Here is a 23,193-nt window from a genome sequence, read left to right on the forward strand (position 1 = left end):
GGAAGTGGGAAAGCTAAGCCTTAAATACCATTCTCAATAGTGTTTCCAATACTATGTGGGATTGAGCATTACCAACACTTGTTCCCAATACTATGTGGGATTGAGCCTTAAATAGTGATATTATTTTTGAATGTTTTGCTTAAAATTGCAATAATCGCTATTGATTGTAGATTGACTTTTAATTATGACATATTTAATCGTATAATACTAATGCAATTGGTTGCTGATTCAGTTGTTTTAAGGTGCATGATTGTTAATTGTTTCCTGAATAATCACATTGTATTGGAAACAAGTGTTGGTAATGCTCAATCCCACATAGTATTGGAAACACTATTGGGAATGGTATTTAAGGCTTGGCTTTCCCACTTCCTTGTTGAGTGATAGAGAACAAGGGGGACTCTCGCGCACCGCCGCCGCCACCGTCCGTCTCGTCTTTGGTCGTGGTCGTGGTCGTGGTCGTGGTCGTGGTAATACGTGTCTTCGACACGTCTGCGCGAATACTATCTTTTTAGAGAAAATTCTTAAGAAACAAATGCAATACCACCAGTCGTTGCGATTTTGGACTATCGCAACGAATTTGGAATAAATCGCAACGCGAACTTCGCATTGCGATAGTCGACTATCGCATTGCGATTTACATATTCTCATTGCGATAGTCGAATTTCGCATTGCGATAGTCGAAGTTCGCATTGCGATAGTCGAAGTTCGCATTGCGATAGTCGAAGTTCGCATTGCGATAGTCGAAGTTCGCATTGCGATAGTCCAAGTTCGCATTGCGATAGTCGAAGTTCGCATTGCGAATCTGGAAACTGATTTGCGATACCGGAGATCGCGTTGCGAATTATCGATCACATTGCGATTTAGTTGGTCATTTTGGCAAATCCAAAAAAAATTGGTTAAAATCGTATATTATAAAGCATTTTTGGTCAATGAGATTATTTTCTCAATTGAAAATTGTAAGGAATAAGGAATCTAGTAGTAAAAATTAAAAGTGAGCCCCTGACCAATTAAACATATATAAATATAAATAATATATATATATATATATATATATATATATTACAAATAAATTTTGGGAGAGATAAACTAAAAGTGGGCCATGATATTATTGCAGACAACTTTTGGAAAACCTCTGTTTTGAAAATCAGATCGGACCAACCGGTTCAACCGGGAACCGTTGCTTAGTCCGGTTCAATCTAAACCGGTTGAACCGCTATTAGTGAACTGGGCAGAACCGCTGAACCGTTCGAACCGGACCGGCTAAAAACCGGAAAAAATCGGGAAAAAACGAAAAAAACCGGGATTTTTGTTTTTTTTAAAAAAAATTAAGCCAAACAACGTCGTTTGTTAAACGAGCCAAGTCGAACTCGAGTATTGTGGAGCTCGACTCGAACTTGAAAACTTTAAAAGTAATCTCAACTCAACTCAAACTCACAAGCTAAAAATTATCAAGTTCAACTCAAACTCGAAATATAATATTGAAACTTGAACTCAAAAAAAAATTAGAAGCTCGATTGAAGCCTAAAATTCGAGCTTAATTGAAGTGAAAGAATAGTTCACTCAAATCTCACCAAAAGGCTCCATGATTTTGAATGCCAAATTACCTCTATTATTTATAGAAGTTAGTTGTGATGCGCTTCTATGTTTCTTAGCAATGTGAGATTGTTTTGTTATCATATTTTTACTCTTTAGACTTTTGGGATGCTCTTCTATGTTTCTTAGTCATGTGGGATTGTTTTTAAAAAAAACTTAAACCAAACAATATCATTTTGTTATTATTTTTAACCCCAAATTTATTTTTTAATTATAGTTATATAATTATATTTATTATTTAATATGTTTTACCTTAAATATTATGTTGTAGTTAATTTGAATCATTTTGTTTCACTTGATTTTATTGTTTTTAACTTATATATGTTATGACTTGCTTTGAATATGACTTGTGATATAAAAAATTATTTTTTATTAAATATTTTTGGTATTTTTATTTAATTTTTTAAATAATTATGACGTCGTCCGGTTCTTCTGACTGTCGGACCGGTTCGACCGGTTGAACCATTGAACCGGTAGCATGACCGGTTCGCTAACCGGTCCGGTTTTGAAAACCATGTGGAAAACTAAAAGTTATATGGGATGGGGCCCTTGTTGCAAAATTAAAAGGGCTCCTAAGCAATTGCTCAAGTTGCTCCCCCAAAAGTCGGCACTAATGGTTGGTGAATGGCTGAGTAACCTTTGCTTCTTTTTCGTTTTGAAAAAAAAAGGGCAAACAATATTATCAATTTTTATTTTCGATTTCTTTACCTCTAAGTTGGTGGCTGCCAATTGTCCATCATCCTCTTTTGCAGGTTATGGTAGAAAAAGAAGAAGATGAACTTTTTCGTTTTGGAAAAAAGGGCAAGTAATATTATCAACCGTCACTGTCAGTTTCTTTACCTCTAAGTTCGTGGATGTCAATTGTCCATCATCCCCTTTTACAGGTTATGGTGGAAGAAGATGAAGAAACACATTTTTATTTTTTTAATTATCAACTCATATTTTCATTAATGGGTTAACGAGAGTTAAAGACTAATAGATTAAAATTAAATGAATCGATAACATAAGGGACGAAACCACTCTTTTTTTTAAATCGGTGACCAAAATTGAATAGACCGAAAATATAAGGGATCACTCGAACAATTTACCCAATAAACAATAAAAAACATGAAAGCAAATTGCAAGAAAATTAAAATTGGATGAAAAATAAACACTAAAAAAATGAAGTACAAAAATGCAAGTAATTGAAACTTAAAAAAGAGTATAGGAAGGGACCAAATTGAAACAAAAAAACATATAAAGTTAAAATCAAAATAAACAAAAAAAGGAAACATAAAAGGAAACAGAGATTAAATTGCAACAAACAAAAAACATAAAGCTAAATTAAAAAAATGAAAGAATTAAGGTTTAAAATGAAATAAAGTGAAAACAGGAAAACCTAATTTAGAAACAATCGAACAGAAAAAAAGACAAAAGGAATTAAATTAGAACTCAAACGAAATCAAACAACCACACCAAAAGAATTAAAAAGTCAAAGGGATCAAATTAAAATAAAGATAAAATTAACAACCTAATCTAAAATAAATAAAAACAGAATTAAAAGAAAAGAGACTTCTCTAGAACCTATAACCTGTTCATTTGAGTTTAGAGTTAGTTTATTTCTAGTATCCGATTTAAATTAATTAATTAATAAGTTATATATGATAGTTATAAAAAAATGTGTTTTTTCCCTATATATCACCCATTGCTTTTTTTACCTGTCAAGCACCATTTAGAATATTTTTTCCGATCTAACACCCTTTGCAGTAAGGCGCGCCCCCTGCAACGCGCTTTACGCTAATATGACATCAAGTGGGGTAAGGCGCGCCCCCTGCAGTGCGCTTTAGGATGATCTGGCGTCACGTAGCATATAGCGCTGGTCAGGGGCCGCGCTTTATCTTTAAATCTGACACGCGTCAGAAAGGTGCGCCCCTACGGCATGCCTTAGGTTTAATTACTCACCTACCCCGGCCGTTCACACCCCACCCCCTCCTTATAAATACCCTCATTCTCAATCACTTTCATCAAACCAAATCCTCTCAATTTCTCTCAAAATATTCTTATATTCTATTTTAACTGTTTAAGGTATATTTTATTATTTTTAATATTTTGTTTTTAATTTATTTAAGTATTTACATTTTTTAATATTTTATTTAATTAATTTTTTATGCAGATATAAAATGGAATGAGGTCTACTTCGCTTGGATGAAAATCATATATCGCGACATTTTTGCTGATACGGTAACATTTCAACGTTTTAATATAATTTAAATTATTAGTAATAATTTATTTTTTTATTTATTGCATGACTATTAGTTTAAAAATTAATTTTTGTAATTATTTAATTTTAAGAGAGGGACCATGTATTAGATCCTTTTATTAGGAACCTTAAGTTAGTGATACCTAGTCGTATTTTGCCGTATTTAGTAGAGGCTGGATTCGGTCACATAGGTAGATATGAGGGTCACTGTAAGATAGAAGCAGACCTTATTTCTTCCTTAGTGGAGCGGTGGAGGCCGGAGACCCACACATTCCATCTTTCGAGCGGAGAGTGCACGATTACACTTGAGGATATTTCTATGCCCTGGGGCTTTCGGTGGATGGAGATGTGATATCGGGGATGGCGCACAGTTCATGGACTGCTTTGTGCTGGGTTTATCTGGGACATGTCCCGGAAAGTTTTAACGGTGGTCGGATACCGTTAAATTGGTTAGATGCCAATTTTCGGGAGTTGAGCGAGGATGCCTCTGATGATGAAGTTAAAATATATGCACGAGCATGCATATTGCAGCTGATAGGAGGGTTGCTGATGTCGGACAAATCGTGCAACCAAGTTCACTTTATGTGATTGCGACATCTTGGCAACTTTCGTCTGGCCGATTTACTCAGTTGGGCTCGGTAGTTTTGGCTTTCCTGTACAGGGAGATGTATCGAGCGACTGACTACAGGAAAAATGCTATCGGCGGATGTCTCCTGCTGTTGCAGTCTTGGGCATGATATCGATTGCCCTTTTTATGTCATGTTGTCAAGAACCCATTCGTATTTCCACTTCTATTGAGGTAATTATAAAACTGATTTCGTATATTAATCATTTTATACAGTGTATAATAAATTTTATTTTCCTTGAATAGGTAGTCTACTGATAGGAAAAATCATCAGGAGCTACATGATGATTTAGAAAAAATTAGGTTGCTAATCGATCAGAAGGCTGGCACACATGTATGTCTTTTAATGTTTAAAAATTGTTTTTAGATTATAGTTGTATAATTAGATTATTATTTTGATAAAAATTATATATATTTGTTTTAGTTTGAATGAGTGCCATATTCTAATGATGATGTGAGGATTGTGATCCCACCTGAGTTGAGGGGTCCATTAGATGTTTGGATGGCGATGGTCCTTTTGATCTGTTATACGATCGTCGAGTGGCACTCCACTAATCGCGTGCTCCGGCAATTTGGTTGTTTTCAACCAATTCCGGAAGCACCTTGCAATATGGACGAGTTGCATAGCACAGATAGACGCGGCAAGACCGATACAGATTGGCTGGTGAGGCATCACGAGTGGGTCGTGCTGTGGGAGGATCGACATTGGCTCCTTCCCCGTAGAGAGCCCATTTTTACTGACCACTTGATGGTTGGTGACGGTTATTACGAGTGGTTCAATAGTAACGGGAAACCGTTTCTACTTTTCAAGGATGCACGAGGGTGGACCTTTCAGTGACGTCGACAGAGACGCCCACCAATACAGTACCATCGTCCCCCGACTCGTGGACGGAGAGCAGGTGCTTCCGGCTCATCCTCAGCTGCACCAACATGACCTTCACAACCACCATCTACAATTACTTACCTTCTCCAGCCATATGTGATGCATTCATCGTTGTTCCCTTACCCGATGCCGCCACTGCCACCACCACCTAATTTTATGACCCCGTCGCTATCACCGTCATAGAGTTTTATGACCCTCCTAGAGGATATTATGGATCTATGTTTGTAGATCCGACTTGGGGTTCATATGCCCATAATTTGGCGGGTTCAGCCTCATCACCCATGGCCGCAGCATTGACACCTCATGTACAGTTTTCACACTCAGCGATGTCTGGGTTTTATAAGTTTTCCCAGTTTCGTATGCCGATGGGATAGTCAGTCATACACCTCCAAGGTCCTTATTCTATGGAGGTGCTTCATCGTCATCAGCGCCTCATCAACTTAATATAGCTGCTCACGACGACGACGATGACGTCGGTGATGATGATGACAGCGAGGAGTCACAACTACTGATACGAAGAAATCCTCCTCGAGACCGACAGCCACTGCCCTGCAGAACACATTCTCGTCGTAGACATCGATAGACTTTGTTTTTTTTATTATATTTGTATTTAGTTGTTTATTGGACTTTTTTATTGTAATTTTTATTTTTATTTATCATTTAATACTTATTTTATTTCATTAATTTGGTTAGATTTATTTTAATTTATTTTGTTAAATATGTTGAACTTTTTGTTAATGTATTTTGGTTAATTTTGTTTATTACCATTTAATATCAGTTATTGTAATTTGTGTATCATTTATCATTTAATACTTATTGTAAGTTTGTTGTATTTAAAATTATATTCAAATACCAAATTGTTATTGTTTTGATAAAATTTAATAATTGTGTTTGATAACTTTCTTCAGTTTGTCACTTATTGTAAGATCGAATGACATTAACTTGAAGTAAATGCAAGTTAAAGTACAAGAATTCTTATTTGATAAACAACTACATCAGTTCCTCATCAATTGTGATGGCATTGAACCATTTAATCAAGGGATTGGGCTGAGCCTGTGATGGCATTGAACCATGTAATCAAGCTTAAAATAAATAAATAAACAATATATTTATTTATCTATTATTTTTTCTATTTTCGAATGGATAAAATCAATGAAAATAAAAATGAGATAGAAATGGACTAAAATGGCTAAAATAATACGGGTTGAAATTGGACTAATAAATAGAAAATAGGTCAAAATTTAGATGAGTTGGAAAAAATGAAACGGGCCGGACAAAATGAACTTTTATAAATGAGTTTTGTAGGAATGTTGGGAGAGTTTTATTTTGGATTTCGTGATACATGTGAATATGATATCATATATTTATTTTCTTCGTAATTTTCACATTTATAATGGATCATTATTTTTTTAATTCGTGGTGGTAGGTAAAACTGAACCATGTTAAATTTATTCTGTTGTGTATATATATTATTTTATGTTGATTTTATTTTGGTTATTTTTTCACTTACAAATTCCTAATAAATTTGGTCTAGTTTTTGTTTGGATCCTCCAATATAACATCTTCAATTTGTGTAAGACTATGGATCTAGTGCTAGAACTTGGTGATAGAGTATAGTGTGCAACATAAAACTTTAAAAAGTTTAGAGGTTTAAATTAAAATTTTGAAATGAATTGAAGGGTTTAATTTACATTTTTTTTCAAAAAAAAATTGATTTCTAACTTAATTTTTTTAAAATTTAAGAGGTTTGATGAGAATTTTTAAAAATTATGGGAGGAATTTAATTAAAAACATTAAAAAAAACCAACCTTATATCAAATAATTAGTTATAAAGAGTTTTGTATTCGATTTGTTTGTTCAAAATTATTATAAATTTATACAATTCTTTATATTTGTGTAGTGTTCTATTTTACTTGTTTTATCGTGGCTTAATTTAACTTAAAAACTAGATAATTACATATGGCGTACTCTAATATAACCAACATAAATAATTACATGTGGTGTATCGATAAAATTACTCTTTTATGTGATTTGAAGAAATTATTTTTTGCTTTTAATTAAATCCACATAAAATGAGATACTATGAGTATTTTTTACCACTCAACCAATTAATAAATCTCGAAATATGTTTTATAGATATGCTTAAACTTCATTTTGTGCTCATTACTTCTTACATGAAAGTGAGTACTAAAAGATTCTAGAAAATACTTATGATACAACTTTCCATGGGAACTAATATATCCTAACTTAGAATCTAATACTTTATTTAATTTTTTAATTAAATAATAATTCAAATAATTATTCTAAAAATAAGCACTCAAACTATACGCTATTTTTCAAAGTAATGCCTAAACTTTTTTCCAATCAATCCAAGTATTTAACGTTATAAATGTTATTACTTTAGGTGTCTCGTCTATAACGACCTTTAAAAAGTCTCATTAAATGACATGTGTCACACTCTAGTTATTTTGAAGTTTTTATTCACGATAAAAAAAATTAAAATTATATATATATATATTAAAAAAACAATCCAAAAGTTTTGAAAACATTTAAAAAAAACCCCAAAACATAAAATGTAACACCCATCTCCGGTATACCTGTCCATACACGAGATACATATGTCACATCACTTTTAAAGCATTTCCCCATTTAAAAACCCGTAAAATTTTTTCTTGAAATTTAAAACCAAAAACAATTTTTATACTACAAGAAACAGTCGTTGAAACATATTACTAAAGTTATCACTTTAAATACATTCTAGAGCAACTTTTCTTAATTTCGATTACATGCCAGTAATTTTTCAAATTAACATGATTGTCCTACTGTTACAGATGAGAGTCAACCTTAGATTGTTGATAGATGCTCATGCTCCCAGTATTCGACTAGTCTTTGATGTTACCTACACGTGAAATCAACACACGTTAAGCATATACTTAGTGAGGCATAATATTGTAAAGAATATGCAATTTATACATAAGTGTCTCATGACTATTTAATGACGAACTAAATCGCATACTTCTCAGTTAAGCCATATTTTTCTTTCATACAATCATCGAAATCATTCTTAGTAATCCCAGCCTATCTATCCTTCTATATATTTTTCTCAATTATTCTTTATTTGTCCTATGTACGTTAAATGATAAAATATTGTACATGTATTGCAACAAGTGCCAAATGGTCCTTTATATTTTATAATTATCATTAATGACACCTTATACACCATTAATATATTGCTATGTATTTTCATTTGTGTCATCCTTTCATGCCAATTATGCAATGTTCTTCATCTAACTTGTATTAGTGGCACCTTTCTACCAAAATGCACCGTTACACATTCGTCTTTTATACTACAGGCATTTAACCTTTCTTCTAACTTGCATTATTGGCACCTTTCTGTCAAATGCATAGTTATGTATTTAGTCTTTTATTTTAGGACAGTTTGTACTCTAATAATTATTTATAATATCAATTAGCTCTTTTAATTTATTATAAACCCTATAATTTTTCACCTGTAGTGCTAACACGGTAATTTACCAACTTTATAGTCATGATCATTTTATTAAGATGCACGCGTAGTGCTTATACGGTCGTTCATCAACACATGATGAATTTCGTGGGTCGCACACATAGTGCCTCTACGGTTGTTCATCATCTCATGATGAATTCCGTGGATTACACACATAGTGCCTGTACGGTTGTTCATCATCTCATGATAAATTTCGTAGGTTGAATACATAGTGCTTGTACGGTTGTTCAACATCTCATGATGAATTCTGTAGGTTGCACACATAGTGTCTGTACGGTTGTTCATCAACTCATGATGAATTTCGTGAGTTGCACACAAAGTGCTGAAACGATTGTTCATCAACATATGATGAATTCCTTGGGTTGCACACATAGTGCCGATACGGTTGTTCATCATCTCATGATGAATTATGTGGGTTGCACACATAGTGCTTGTATGCTTGTTCATCATCTCATGATGAATTTCGTAGGTTGCACACATAGTGCCTGTACGGTTACTCATCAACTCATGATGAATTTTGTGAGTTGCACACAAAGTGCTGAAACAGTTGTTCATCAACATATGATGAGTTCCGTGAGTTGCATACATGGTGCCAAAATGGTTTTCCATCAACATATAATGAATTCCGTGAGTTACACACAGTTCCGAAACGGTTGTTCATCAACATATGATGAATTCCGTGAGTTGCACACATAGTGCCGAAACGGTTGTTCATCAACATATGATGAATTCCGTGAGTTGCACATATAGTGTCGAAATGGTTGTTCATCAACATATGATGAATTTCGTGAGTTGCACCCATAGTGCCAAAACAGTTGTTCATTAACATATGATGAATTCTGCGAGTTTCACACATAGTGCCAAAACGATTGTTCATCAACATATGATGAATTCCGTGAATTACACACTTAGTGCCTATTTGGTAATCACCATACAATTATTAAGCAATAATACATCTATGACTATTATAACATTTAAGTACATAGTAAATGCACTCACATGGCTTGCCTTGCCAAAACGCATGTCTAACTACTCAACTACTTTATCTTTTCCTTTCGTTTTGCTTGACCCGGGATCTTGATTACGATCTATACAAGCATCCATTAAAGACATATATATGCATCCATTAAAGACATATATCATACTAAATGTTAGTATATTTCCTACCATTTATACTTTAATAATAATCAAAGATACTATTATTTAGATTTCCATAACACTTTCAGCCTAGCCTACAATTCCAGGCTCACTAGTATCGGTACCCCTACCAAGGTATCGATACTACTATACTATGGTATCGATACTCCATTATAGTATCGATACCATTTCTGTATTCTGACTCAATTGTATTGATACCTTCTCCATAGTATCAATACCCCCTCGGTATCGATACTGATTCCATCAGTATTGATAATGTTCAACTGATTTAATCCAAATTAAGCCTATAGTATCGGTACTGTTCTATCAGTACCGATACCCTTACCCATCTTTTCCATTTTTCAACCCGATTCTTACCCAAATTTGGTCAAATTTCCTTATATTTAAACCCAACAATACCATTAAATTCTTATTTACTTATCCCAACTAACTTCCCTTCATTTACCTTCTTAAAACATCTCAAATTTCCAAAGAACAATTCTACCCAAGAATCATACCACTTTTTCTAACATGTTCTTAATCCCATCCAATGCTTCTAATCTCTTATTTACTTCTTTGACAAGTCAAATATACTAATAAACATTAGTAAAAACTCATACCCTAACATATAATTCAAAAACCCATTTTCTTAAATCTCTAATATTTCAACCATCTCTTAATTTTAATCTTACTTAACCCTTCCTTAAGTTTCCATAATACTCAATGTTCCAACCACAACCCAAAAACAAGAGGAAGTGTTGGTTAAATTAAATTTTACCTTTGGTTATGGAGGATAGTCCTTGCACGGGGAAGAAGAAAAGAGATAACTCTAATGGTTTAACTTTCCCCTTTTTCTTCCTAAATCCCTAATAAGGAATGAATTTTAAATTCATTTCTCCTAAAGGACCTAATTACCCTCTATATTCATTCATTTATACAAATTGGTCATAAACAATACTCCAAACATTTCCTATTTTTTTATCATTTATACAATTGAGTCTTCAAATTTTAAATCTTTTCAATAAAGTCACTAACTTGATATTTGAGGCATTATAATTCTCCCCCTTAAGAAAATTCGTCCTCGAATTTAAAGACTTTATGCTTTTACCACAATATTTCAACTAGAGTAATCGTTTAGTTACGCGGTTTCTGGATTTCTCAAGTCCAAATCCATATTGGTTTTTTTCATAATTACAATATGATCGAATCACTATTTTCCCCAATATAAGAACATGCGATGGATCCGATCGATAATTAATAAGAAATAACACATGAAAAACATTATAGTTCTTGTCTATTTCGTAAACAAAAGCTAACTGATAAAATCTCATAAGGTTTAATAATTCTCGGACTCAGTCCCAACCGTAATACTTCCTTTTAAAGCGATACTTTCAGAAAAACTTTATCACATTCTTTCTATTCAATCACTTTTCTCTTTAGGTCATCATAAGACTTTTGTCAATCGAAAACGATCTTAAAAATTATCTTGGGTAACTTTCATTTTATAATCTATTTCTTCATTCATGAATCGAGATTGATTGAAACAATTTAGAAGATACTTGATATTCATATTTTTCTCTAATAGTACGTCAGACATTTTACTAAAATGTTCGTGATGATATCTTTTTAAACCAGGCCACCCAAACGACTCTTAAAATCTTGGTACTTCTTGTTTCTGCTTGAATACATAGTCAACGGACATAATGCCTAAATAATAATATCTTTCCAAAATCTTAATCGTCAGGAATACAAAGTCTCCATGATAATACGAACATTCATCGAGCCTGACCTAAAAAGTGTTTAATCTCTTTATTTTCTACTTATAAAAATTCTTATTAAGAAATTTTCGTCTTTCCTTTGTAATTCTATTTTTAGCTCTAATAAAACATCGGTGTCATATTTAATTCTTTCCACAGTGCCATTTTCATTCAACGCTAATTGCACATCCGTAGCTCGTAAAACTGCAAAAGGTTCCGAGAAGTACCTCCACAACAACATTGGTCTTTCCTGGAAGAAAATCAATGATCACTTCATACACCTTTAAAGGTTCTGTCCATCTTTTCTGTATCAGGTTCACTCTCTTCAATTCCACTAGCATTTTAGGTTTTTGTAATTAGAATAACTATAGCACCACTCACTATACAGATGATGACGCCAAATCTTTTAAGGCAACTCAACTATTGTCGACTCTAAATCATCGTAGATAATTTCTCTTGTGAGTCATTAACTTTATCGAGGCATATGTCACAACCTTACATTCGTGCATAAGCACACTTCCTAAATCATTGATAGATGCATCAATAAAACCACATAATCCTTACCCAACTCAAGCTGTAAAAACACTAGTGTATCTATTACAATCCTCTTTAGCATTTCAAAACTCTTTTAACCTATTTTCATTATACAAAAGACATATATTTCTTTAAAACTTTGGTTAACAGCAAAGCTAACGTCGAAAAGTTTTTTACTTACTTTCGATAGTAACCAACAAGCCCTCAAAGAAATTTAAACTTCAGGATCATTCTTTGGGAGTTTCCAATTACTACAACATGAGTTTTCTTAGGATCTCTTCTTATACCGTATGCTTAAACAACCTGGCCAAAGAAAGTCATCTCTGCTGACCAGAATTTCACATTGGCATAGTTTGGCATACAAGTTCTTCTCTCGAAGAGTCTTATTTAATTGTCAAAATCTATGCATAACAACATAGGTTTATCTTTCTTTTTACTAATAACACAAATATTTTCCAAGATGAAATACTCAGACTGATAAATTTTTTATCAATCAACTCTTATAATTGAGCCCCTAATTCTCTAGGCTTACATAAGTCATTTGATACGATATCACAAAAACATGTTCAATACCTTAATAACCATCAACTTTGAATTCCACGTCTCGATCTAGAGGTAACCCCAAGAATTTATCTGAAAAGACATATATAAATTCCCAATTTTGTGAAATTATCTGACAATTCTACTTTAATTAATTGAGTATCTATCACGTTAACCACAAAAGCTATATATATATATATCTTTCTGACATCATTTTCTTTACCATCATTATCTATATCACCTTGAGCGATGATTTTACTTTCTCTCCAAAAATTATAATTTCCATACCCTCTACATCTTTCTGAACTAATCGTCTCTGGAGACAAACAACTTATACTCAATATGATTTTAACTAATCAAATGACAATTCCATCAGATCCATCGGAAACATAACCCCATGAATCTTTATTATAGGTTTACTAATTGTCCAACTCACACTTGTACCATGACCCGCTAGGGTTTACCGTTATCATCTCACTTGAGATTAAGTTGAATAGAATACTTTTATTTTAAAATCTTTCATTCTCTTTTTTAGGTAATCCGTGTAACTTTTCAAGATCCATTCAAAATATTTTCGTGCAGTTGAAACATTTTCTATCTCAACTATGAAAGTCTAATTATCCACCTCATTTAATAAAAAGACTTGACAACTTTGTAGCAATTACTTCATAGTAGTTAATGTTAAAACTTACACTAGTAAATAAATTTACTCTTTTTCCTATCATTACAAACTTAACAATTTTCCAAGTTTTCGATAATTAATCTCGATTTTAAATAATAATTTATTGAATTATAAAATGGGTAGAAAATCATTTTCACAAATTACCTTCTACAAATAACTCTATTAGGTCCATAAAACTTAACATTTATTCTTAACAAACTTATAATCAGTTGATCCGTTAATAACTCATTTTTCTATAAACTTTTAGCAGTCAATATATTTACAGCTTAATCATTTCCTCAATTATTTAAGCTTACATGAAGAAACCTCGGAATCATCTCTAGATTTGAAAATCTCCACTAGATCTTCATCTGATTCAACTTCTCTTGAGTCGATTTTTATCTCAACCTTCTTTTCAATATCATATAGTTTCTTACATTTGTCCTTAGTTTACGATATCTATTAGGACATACCTAATAATAACACTTAAGTTAATAAGGAGTGACAACAATCACACTCTAATTGACACTATATCAGTAACATTGACAATCTTAATAGCATGTAATTATTTTTCTCAATTCAATTAAACTTGATTTCAGCCGAGAATCGGCTAAACCTGTAGCTCTGATACCAATAAATGTAACACTCATCTCTCATATACCTTTCCGTACACGAGATACAGATGACGCATCACTTTTAAAGCATTTCCCCATTTAAAAACCCATAAAAATTTGTCTTGAAATTTAAAACTAAAAACAATTTTTATACTACAAGAAAAAGTTGTTGAAACCTATTACTAAAGTTATCACTTTAAATACATTCTAGAGCAACTTTTCTTAATTTCGATTACATGCGAGTAATTTTTCAAATTAACATGATTGTCCTACTATTACTGATGAGAGTCAACCTTAGATTGCTGATAGTTGCTCCTGCTCTAGTATCCTACTAGTCTTTGCTATTACCTATGCGTGAAATCAACACACGTTAAGTATATTCTTAGTGAGGCATAATATTGTAAAGAATCTTCAATTTATACATAAGTGTCTCATGACTATTTAATGACGAACTAAATCGCATACTCCATAAATAACAGGTTAATCATACTCAGTTAAACCAGATTTTTCTTTCATACAATCATCAAAATTTTTCTTAGTAATCCCAACCTATCTATCATTCTGTATATTTTTCCCAATCATTTTTTATTTTCCCTATGTACGTTAAATGATAAAGTATTGTACATGTATTGTAACAAGTGCTAAATGGTCCTTTATCTTTTATAATTATCATTAATGACACGTTATATACCATTAATATACCACACTGTATTTTCATTTGTGGCATCCTTTCATGCCAATTATGCAATGTTATATGTTTTAATTTATGGTATCATTTCATGCCAATTATGCATTGTTCTTCATCTAACTTGTATTAGTGGCACTTTTCTACCAAAATGCGCCGTTAGGCATTCTTCTTTCATCCTAGAGGAATTTAACCTTTCTTCTAACTTTCATTTTTGGCACCATTCTGCCAAATTTACAGTTAAACATATAATCTTTTAATTTAGAATAGTTTCTGCTCTAATAATTATTCATAATATCAATTAAATCTTTTAATTTATTATAAACCCTATAATTTTACACTCGTAATGCTAACACTGTAATTTACCAACTTTCTAGTCATGATCATTTTAATAAGATGCACACGTAGTGCCTATAAGGTCGTTCATCAACACATGATGAATTCTTTGGGTTGCATACATAGTGCCTGTACGGTTGTTCATTATCTCATGATGATTTCCGTAGGTTGCACACATAGTGTTTGTACGGTTGTTCATCAACATATGATGAATTCGTGAGTTGTAGACAGAGTGCCTAAACAGTTTTTCATCAACATATGATGAATTCCGTGAGTTGCACACATAGTGCCGAAACGGTTGTTCATTAATATGATGAATTCCGTGAGTTGCATACATAGTGCCGAAACGGTTGTTCATCAACATATGATGAATTTCGTGAGTTGCATACATAGTGTCGAAACGATTGTTAATCAATATATGATGAATTCTATGGGTTTCACACATAGTACCAAAACGGTTGTTCATCAACATATGATGAATTCCGTGAATTAAACATATAGTGCCGAAATGGTTGTTCATCAACATATGATGAATTCCATGAATTGCACACATAGTGCCAAAACGGTTGTTCATCAACATATGATGAATTCTGTGAGTTGCACACATAGTGCCGAAACGGTTGTTCATCAACATATGATGAATTCCGTAAGTTGCACACATAGTGCCGAAACGGTTGTTCATCAACATATGATGAATTCTGTGAGTTGCACACATAGTGCCGAAACGGTTGTTCATCAACATATGATGAATTCTGTGAGTTGCACACATAGTGTTGAAACGGTTGTTCATCAACATATGATGAATTCTGTGAGTTGCACACATAGTGCTGAAATGGATGTTCATCAACATATGATGAATTCCGTTAGTTGCGCATATAGTGCCGAAATGGTTGTTCATCAACATATGAGGAATTCCGTGAATAGCACACTTAGTGCCTATTTGGTAATCACCTTACAATTATTAAGCAATCATACATCTATGACTATTATATCATATAGGTACATAATAAATGCACTCACCTGGCTTGCCTTGCTATTATATCCAAAACGCAAGCCTGACTACTCAGCTACTTTTTTTTTCCTTTCATTTTTCTTGACCCGGGAGCTTGATTACGATCTACACAAGCATCCATTAATGACTTATATCATACTAAATGTTAGTATATTTCCTAACATTTATACTTTAATAATAATAAAAGGTACTATTATTTAGATTTCCATAACACTTTCAGCCTAACCTACAATTCTAGGTTCACTAGTATCAGTACCCCTACCATGGTATCGATACTACTATATTATGGTATTGATACTCCATTGTGGTATCGATACCATTTCTGCATTCTGACTTAATGGTATCTATACCTTCTCCATAGTATCAATACCCCCTCAGTATCGATACTGATTACATCAGTATCGATACTATTTAGGTGATTTCATCTAAATTAAGCCTATAGTATCGGTAATGTTTTATCCGTACCGATAACTTTACCCAACTTTTTCATTTTTCAACCCGATTCTTACCCAAATTTGGTCAAATTTCCTTATATTTACACCCAACAATACCATTAAACTCTTCTTTACTTATCCCAACTAACTTCCTTTCATTTAACTTCTTAAAACATCTCAAATTTCCAAAGAACAATTCTACCCAAGAATCATACCACTTTTTCTAACATGTTCTTAATCTCATCCAATGTTTCTAATCTCTTATTTACTTCTTTGTCAAGTCAAATATACTAATAAACATCAGTAAAAACATATTTTCTTCAATCTCAAATATTTCAAAAAGCTCCTAGTTTTAATCTTACTTAATCCTTCCTTAAGCTTCCATAATACTCAATGTTCCAACCACAACCCAAAAACAAGAAGAAAAGATGGTTAAATTAAATCTTACCTTTGGCTATAGAGGATAGTCCTTGCACGGAGAAGAAGAAAAGAGATAACTCTAATGGTTTAACTTTCCCATTTTTCTTCCTAAATTCCTAATAAGGAATGAATTTTAAATTCATTTCTCCTTAAAGGACCTAATTACCCTCTATATTCATTCATTAATACAAATTGGTCATAAACATTATTCCAATCATTTCCTATCTTTTTATCATTTATACAATTGAGTCTTCAAATTTTTAATCTTTTCAATAAAGTCACTGACCTGATATTTGGGGTATTACATGAAAACTCTAATTTCAACCCCTAAACTCACGTTAGCCACCGTCAAACCTCCACTCGATGACCAATAACCCCATGAAAATCCACTGAAACATGAGCTAATTGACGACCAATCGACGCAAACTTCTTGACAAACCCGACGTTAGAAATCATGACCCCACACGACCTTGATCGTTAATTGATGACAAGGATGATGACGCCTGAGTAGGAAGATGGTAAGGATGACATTGGGGGCGATGGTCGTGGCTGGCAAGGACGACATCGACAGGTTAAGGCTAGGGATTTAAGATTTTTAGGGATTTGGGTTTTTGTTTTGTAATTTAAGAGAAATTAGGATTTTTTTTACAAATAAAAATAACCAGAACATGTACTTTAACCGGTGTTTTAACGGCCATCACGATTAGGGCATCTAAAGTGGTAACGTTTGTAATGTTAGGCACCTAGATAGAACGAAAAAAATGTTTGGGCACCACTTTGAAAAAAAATGGTACAGTTTGGACACTTTTTTTTATAGTAAGCCTAATTCAAACGAGGTGCAATCAAATTTGAAAAGTTGCAATTCAAGGCTCGGGTAGCTCTAAATATAAGCAATATGCCATTAAAATGACTTTAATGATCAATAAGTAAGATGAACATTCTAATGTCTTTCAAAATCTTGTACCTCAAGTAATAAGAAATAAGATAAAGTATTTTTGTTAAAAAATACCAAATCACTTTCCCTCCGTTTGGAGTCTGGCTTGTTTTTTTTTTTTTTTTTGAAACCTTGTGGAAACCTATGTTCTTGAAATCATGTAACTTCTCACGAAAACCATGTTTAGAGCCACAAGGGATCAAAAATATTGACCATGCTCATTTATTGAAAACAATAAGATAGACTAGCATACGTTCATTGTCATATACTAGCTTATGTTCATATTCACAGAGTTAATGATACATCACACTCTTTATCCGATGTTCAAGATATCAACTTGGGAACAGTATGGCAGAAACACATAACTTACCAGGGTGGAATGGCATCCTACAGATTTTAGCTTTAGGTAGAAAAGGGTCACTCAAACAGATAATTCGGTCTTGGAGATGAGGATATCATCAGTGTCTGCATAAAGCCACTCCCCATCACAGATCCTAGTCCCAGGAATGGTTATCGGGACATGTTTCTCCCCGATTCCCTTCTTATTGCCCTTCATTGGATGAGAATGAAACGCTCTCACCCCAATGTCACAACCGTTTATCTCGTCAACATCCCTTACACAGTCGTTCACCACTATTCCAGCCCATCCGTTATTTTGAGCTTGAACCATAGGGTTGCCTCCAAGTATGGAACACCTTAACCTACAACCCCTATCAACAACTAGAACTCTTTCATTACCCTTGATATGATCTCGGTTATGTGTTCCGAGTTATATACGATGTTGCCTGATCGTGATTCTAGTAAGAACTTCACAGTGCTTTGATTGAAGACTAAAAATGCACAAACAACGTTAAAAGAAATAAATTGAAAATAAAATGTTGTAGGTTATGATAAAGTGGTTTGAAGGTAATGGAAGAGAGGTGGTTGTTGTAGTTTAATGAAATAAAGGAAAGTGGGGAAAGTGTAGTGGTGACAATAATTTATAATATGGAAATAATAGAAGTCAGGTGAAGGTAAAAGATGTTATGGCGTGAGAGATGAATGATAAAATAAAAAAGTATGGATTGTGACCCGCTAGTTATATGGAGCTAGGAACCAACAATATACAAAGATGAAATCGAAGTGATAAAGGGTGGAATGTAACCCACTAGCTATAGGAGAGCTAGAAACCAACATTATAAAAAAATGAAATGGAGGAAGGCTTCAAGACTGACAAGAAGCCGATAGAGTTCTAATCCAAGAACTAAAATGAAAAACCTTTCAAAAAGTTTATTATACAAAGAGTTCTAAGTACAAATCCATGGGGGTGCCTATTTATAGTGTTGATAGGCACCATATGAAGTTTTTTTACAATTAAAATAAAACAATCACCTAAATGCAATTGAATTCAATTAAATGACTTGTCATTCTTCATATCCTTTGATGGCTGGCCATGTAGATTGAAAATGAATGAATTAAGCTTTAATTTGAGATAATTTCATCCTTAAATTCGTCCAAAAAGAAAGGGTAACTCTTGGGTTGCCTTGCTTTGCTTGCAAATAGAAGAAAAGAGGATAAATGAAGTCATAGGATGAATGTGGACATCCTACATGTCCAAATAAATTTGTTTATTCAAATTCCTTGTTGATTTTATTACTTAATTTGATGATCAAATGAAATAAAATCAGTCTTCATTGCTTGTTCCTTTGTAGATTGTGAATAGCCTTCAAAGAATGATAGGTAAGATTGAATAGGTGAATTATGAAGGATTGAATGCATTGTCTCTCCAAGAATATGAACAACCTTGAAAAGATGAAAAGAATTCATCCTTGAATTGCTTTGAATAGAAGCATTAAGATAGCCTTCAATTGCTTGTCTCTTGGTAGAAGATGAAAGGACTCTTCATTGGCTCAAACTCATTCAAATAATCCATGCATGAAATTCCCGTAATGAAAATTCCAACCTGCACTTTCTTTGGTAATTCGATCATATCTCAAGCTCCTGATATCAGATTGAAGTGATTCAAAAGACGTTGGAAAGCTAATAGATAGAGGAATAATGTCCAATTGGTTTCTGGACCCAAAAATGTTTGTATCGCATCCAGAATAAGAATACATTCTGACTGATATTCTTGCATCTGTTGAGACTGTTCAGCTTCCCTCTTGCACCTTAACACAAAGATAAACTTTATTCAATCATAACATGTAAATATGCATGGGATAATTAAGAGTTAATTTGATTAATGAACTAAGTTTATTCAATGAACTAAATGCATGAATGAAGTAGTTTATTAAATAACTAGATGCATGAATGAACTACTTCCCTAAATGAAATACATGCTTAAATGCAATGCATACTTTAATGAACAACATACTTATTAAATGCAATGAATGTCATGAAACTAATAAAACTAATGCAAATTCATGCAATGAATGATATCATATGATAAGCATATCCTAAGAGGTAAATACAAATATATGATGAAATATAGCGCATAAATGAGCAGGTATAGGATGAAGTAAGGTATAACTCCCTTTGAATCAGACTTGGTGAACTTCAACAATTTAATCAGATCAAGATGAAAGTTAGGACCGATTGGGATCACATCAACCCTTCTCCTTCAGGAACCCACGGATCAAAACATTGTCTTCAAACACTTTAAGTGTAACTATAGGTCCAGATAAACCGGGCGACGACCGTATATTTGGAATATTGGCTGTAGGGCCCGAAGTTCACCACCCACAATTAGCTGTGGATTCGCATCACACGCTTCAGCAGTTGTAACCAAAGCCATTAATCACAGGCACTCCTTCAGGCAAAACAACAATTGAAAAATAGTATTAAGGCCGAGAGAGATGAAGATACAATCACATTTTCTCAAAATTACCTTGGTATAGAAGCAAACAGACAGCTAGAAATTACAAGAATTTAAAACCAGTAGTATCACTAAAAAAAAATCTATCCTAATTACAAAAATAGAGAATCTTGGAAACAAATAAAACAAAAAGATAAACTTAGAAACTATGTTAGAATGCATCTGAAAAGAAAAAGGAAAATAATTTTTTCCAAGCAATCCAAGGACCAAAAGAGCTCTCCTATACATACTACCTTCACCAAAAAAATCAATTCAGATTGGAAACCTCTAAAATAATAAAATTATGAAGGAAAGCCATAAACATTTAAGGTTGATGAACCTGGGATCAATCTACTTGATTCATTCAGCTAATCTTAAAAAGGTAACAGTTTCTTTTACAAGAGAAATTCCTGTACAACCGAGCATAAGTCATATACAAGACGATGAACACAATAACCAGTTTCTACTGTCATTGCAATCAGAAAAGTTCTCTAAGATCTATGCCAAAACCAAGAAGCATGAAGAACAGAGCACAAGTCCCAACATTGAAATCCAATGAATCAAAAACATACCATCCACATTTTCGCATAACTAAATCGGAAAATAAAACAAGCAAATTCAGCAAAAGTGGAGGAGAAAATGAAGCAGCTAAAAGTAGGACCTTAAAATCCATTATTTGGAATAAAATATAAGAATGCAATTCAAATTCTTCAAATAGAAGAAACCCATCATAATCTTAATCACACCTTTATGATCTATACCTTTCATTTTAAGTTCTTGTATTTATTATCATAATCTTTTGCTCACCATTCAGCATATTTACGCATAATAAAAAAGTGAATAAGCAGATGAATAACCCGATTCAAAGGACTGATTAGTCATAACATCAAATCAATACAATAAAAAAAAACAAAGAAATTTGAATAAACATTGGATAACTGAAAATTGGGAAAAATCAAAGTTGTGGGTTTCCTTTTTTTACCTAGAAACGGAGATCGTCAATTAAGGATTCAAAAGAAGATGCAAAGGGAGAGTCGAAAGAGTTTGTGGTTCCAAGGAAAGAGTATGGCTGCTAAATCGCGTGATTGTTTTGCTTTTTTTACAATTTTTTATTATAAAGGTTTACTCTTTCTCCGTTTATCAAATAATAAACAACATAAATAATCATTAATTTTTAAATAATTTTTTATTAAAATTTTATAAATAATATATTAATTATTAATATTATCAACTTATAACAAATGATCACTTAACATTAACACCTGTTAAAATAGGTGACGGACTGACCTGGCAACTACGCTGCGACACACGACCTCTTTTGACTCTCCAATATAATGAATCGGAAGATCCCATTTTCCAAAAACCCGACCATTCCACTTCCAGCTATTGAATTAAAAGTACATTTATTGAAAAAAATAAATTCTAAAAATTATTTTATGGTGTTTGAAAGATGCATGTAAATCATTTTTATTGGTTGATAAATTTTTTAAAAAATTATATATTATAAATATCAAATATAATAAATAATATTATTTATTAATAAATAATTAATATTATTATTTTTGAAGTATTAGAATAATTTATTAATATTATTTATTCTAATATTATCATTAAAATATTATTTCTGCAATTTTATAAATAAAAAATTAAGGCCATTATATTTTATTAAAATAAAATTTTTATAATTATATTAATTATTTTTGAAAATAAGAATATTTATATTATTGATTATATTAACTACTTATTAAGTAAGAATGTAATTATACTATTAAAAATAAGAATATTAAAATTAGAATATTATATTATATTCTATAAATTATTAATAAATATATTTTAAATATTTAATAATTTAATAATATTATTTTATGAAATTAATAAATAAAAATAATTTTATTAATAATTTATTATATATTATTAAAATATAATATAATATAATATATATTATAGTACACTTTAATATATTATTATAACACTAAAAATATAATATAATATTATTAAAATTATCAATAATATATTTTAATAACTAATATTTTTATTAAAATGATACTAGAATAATATATTAATATGAAATATATAAACTAATATTATTTTGATTATTTATGCTTTGAAATCGAAGTTTTTCGTAAAATAAATTATTGAAAAATAAACTATAAGTTATTTTTCACAAAATAAAAAAAAAATATGTTGACTAAAAAAATGAATTACATTGATATATTTTTTTACCAATCAAACACTAAAAAATAAGACCAACAAATCAATTACAGCGAAACAAATAGAGTTTTTGTAATAAATGCAGGTTATTATTAGCCATGGGTTTCACCAGCTTCTTCACTAAAAAATGCCGCTCATCAGGTCGGAGTTTGGTGACATTAACAAGTCTTTTTCTTCTGATATTCCTCGTAGTGTCTGCTTTCCCGTCTGCTTTTCATC

General features: G+C 32.1%; 1 long non-coding RNA gene across 1 annotated transcript; it reads left to right on the forward strand.

Moving 5' to 3' along the window:
• Positions 1–208: 208 nt before the first annotated feature.
• LOC120116912 lies at positions 209–18,613 on the forward strand. Its single transcript, XR_005515588.1, has 3 exons — positions 209–219; positions 2,932–2,938; positions 18,346–18,613. It is a non-coding gene; the product is annotated as an uncharacterized LOC120116912 (long non-coding RNA).
• The last annotated feature ends 4,580 nt before the right edge of the window (positions 18,614–23,193 follow it).

Source organism: Hibiscus syriacus, unplaced genomic scaffold (genome assembly GCF_006381635.1).
Source record: "Hibiscus syriacus cultivar Baekdansim isolate YM2019G1 unplaced genomic scaffold, ASM638163v2 tig00110307_pilon, whole genome shotgun sequence".
Lineage (NCBI taxonomy): Eukaryota > Viridiplantae > Streptophyta > Magnoliopsida > Malvales > Malvaceae > Hibiscus > Hibiscus syriacus.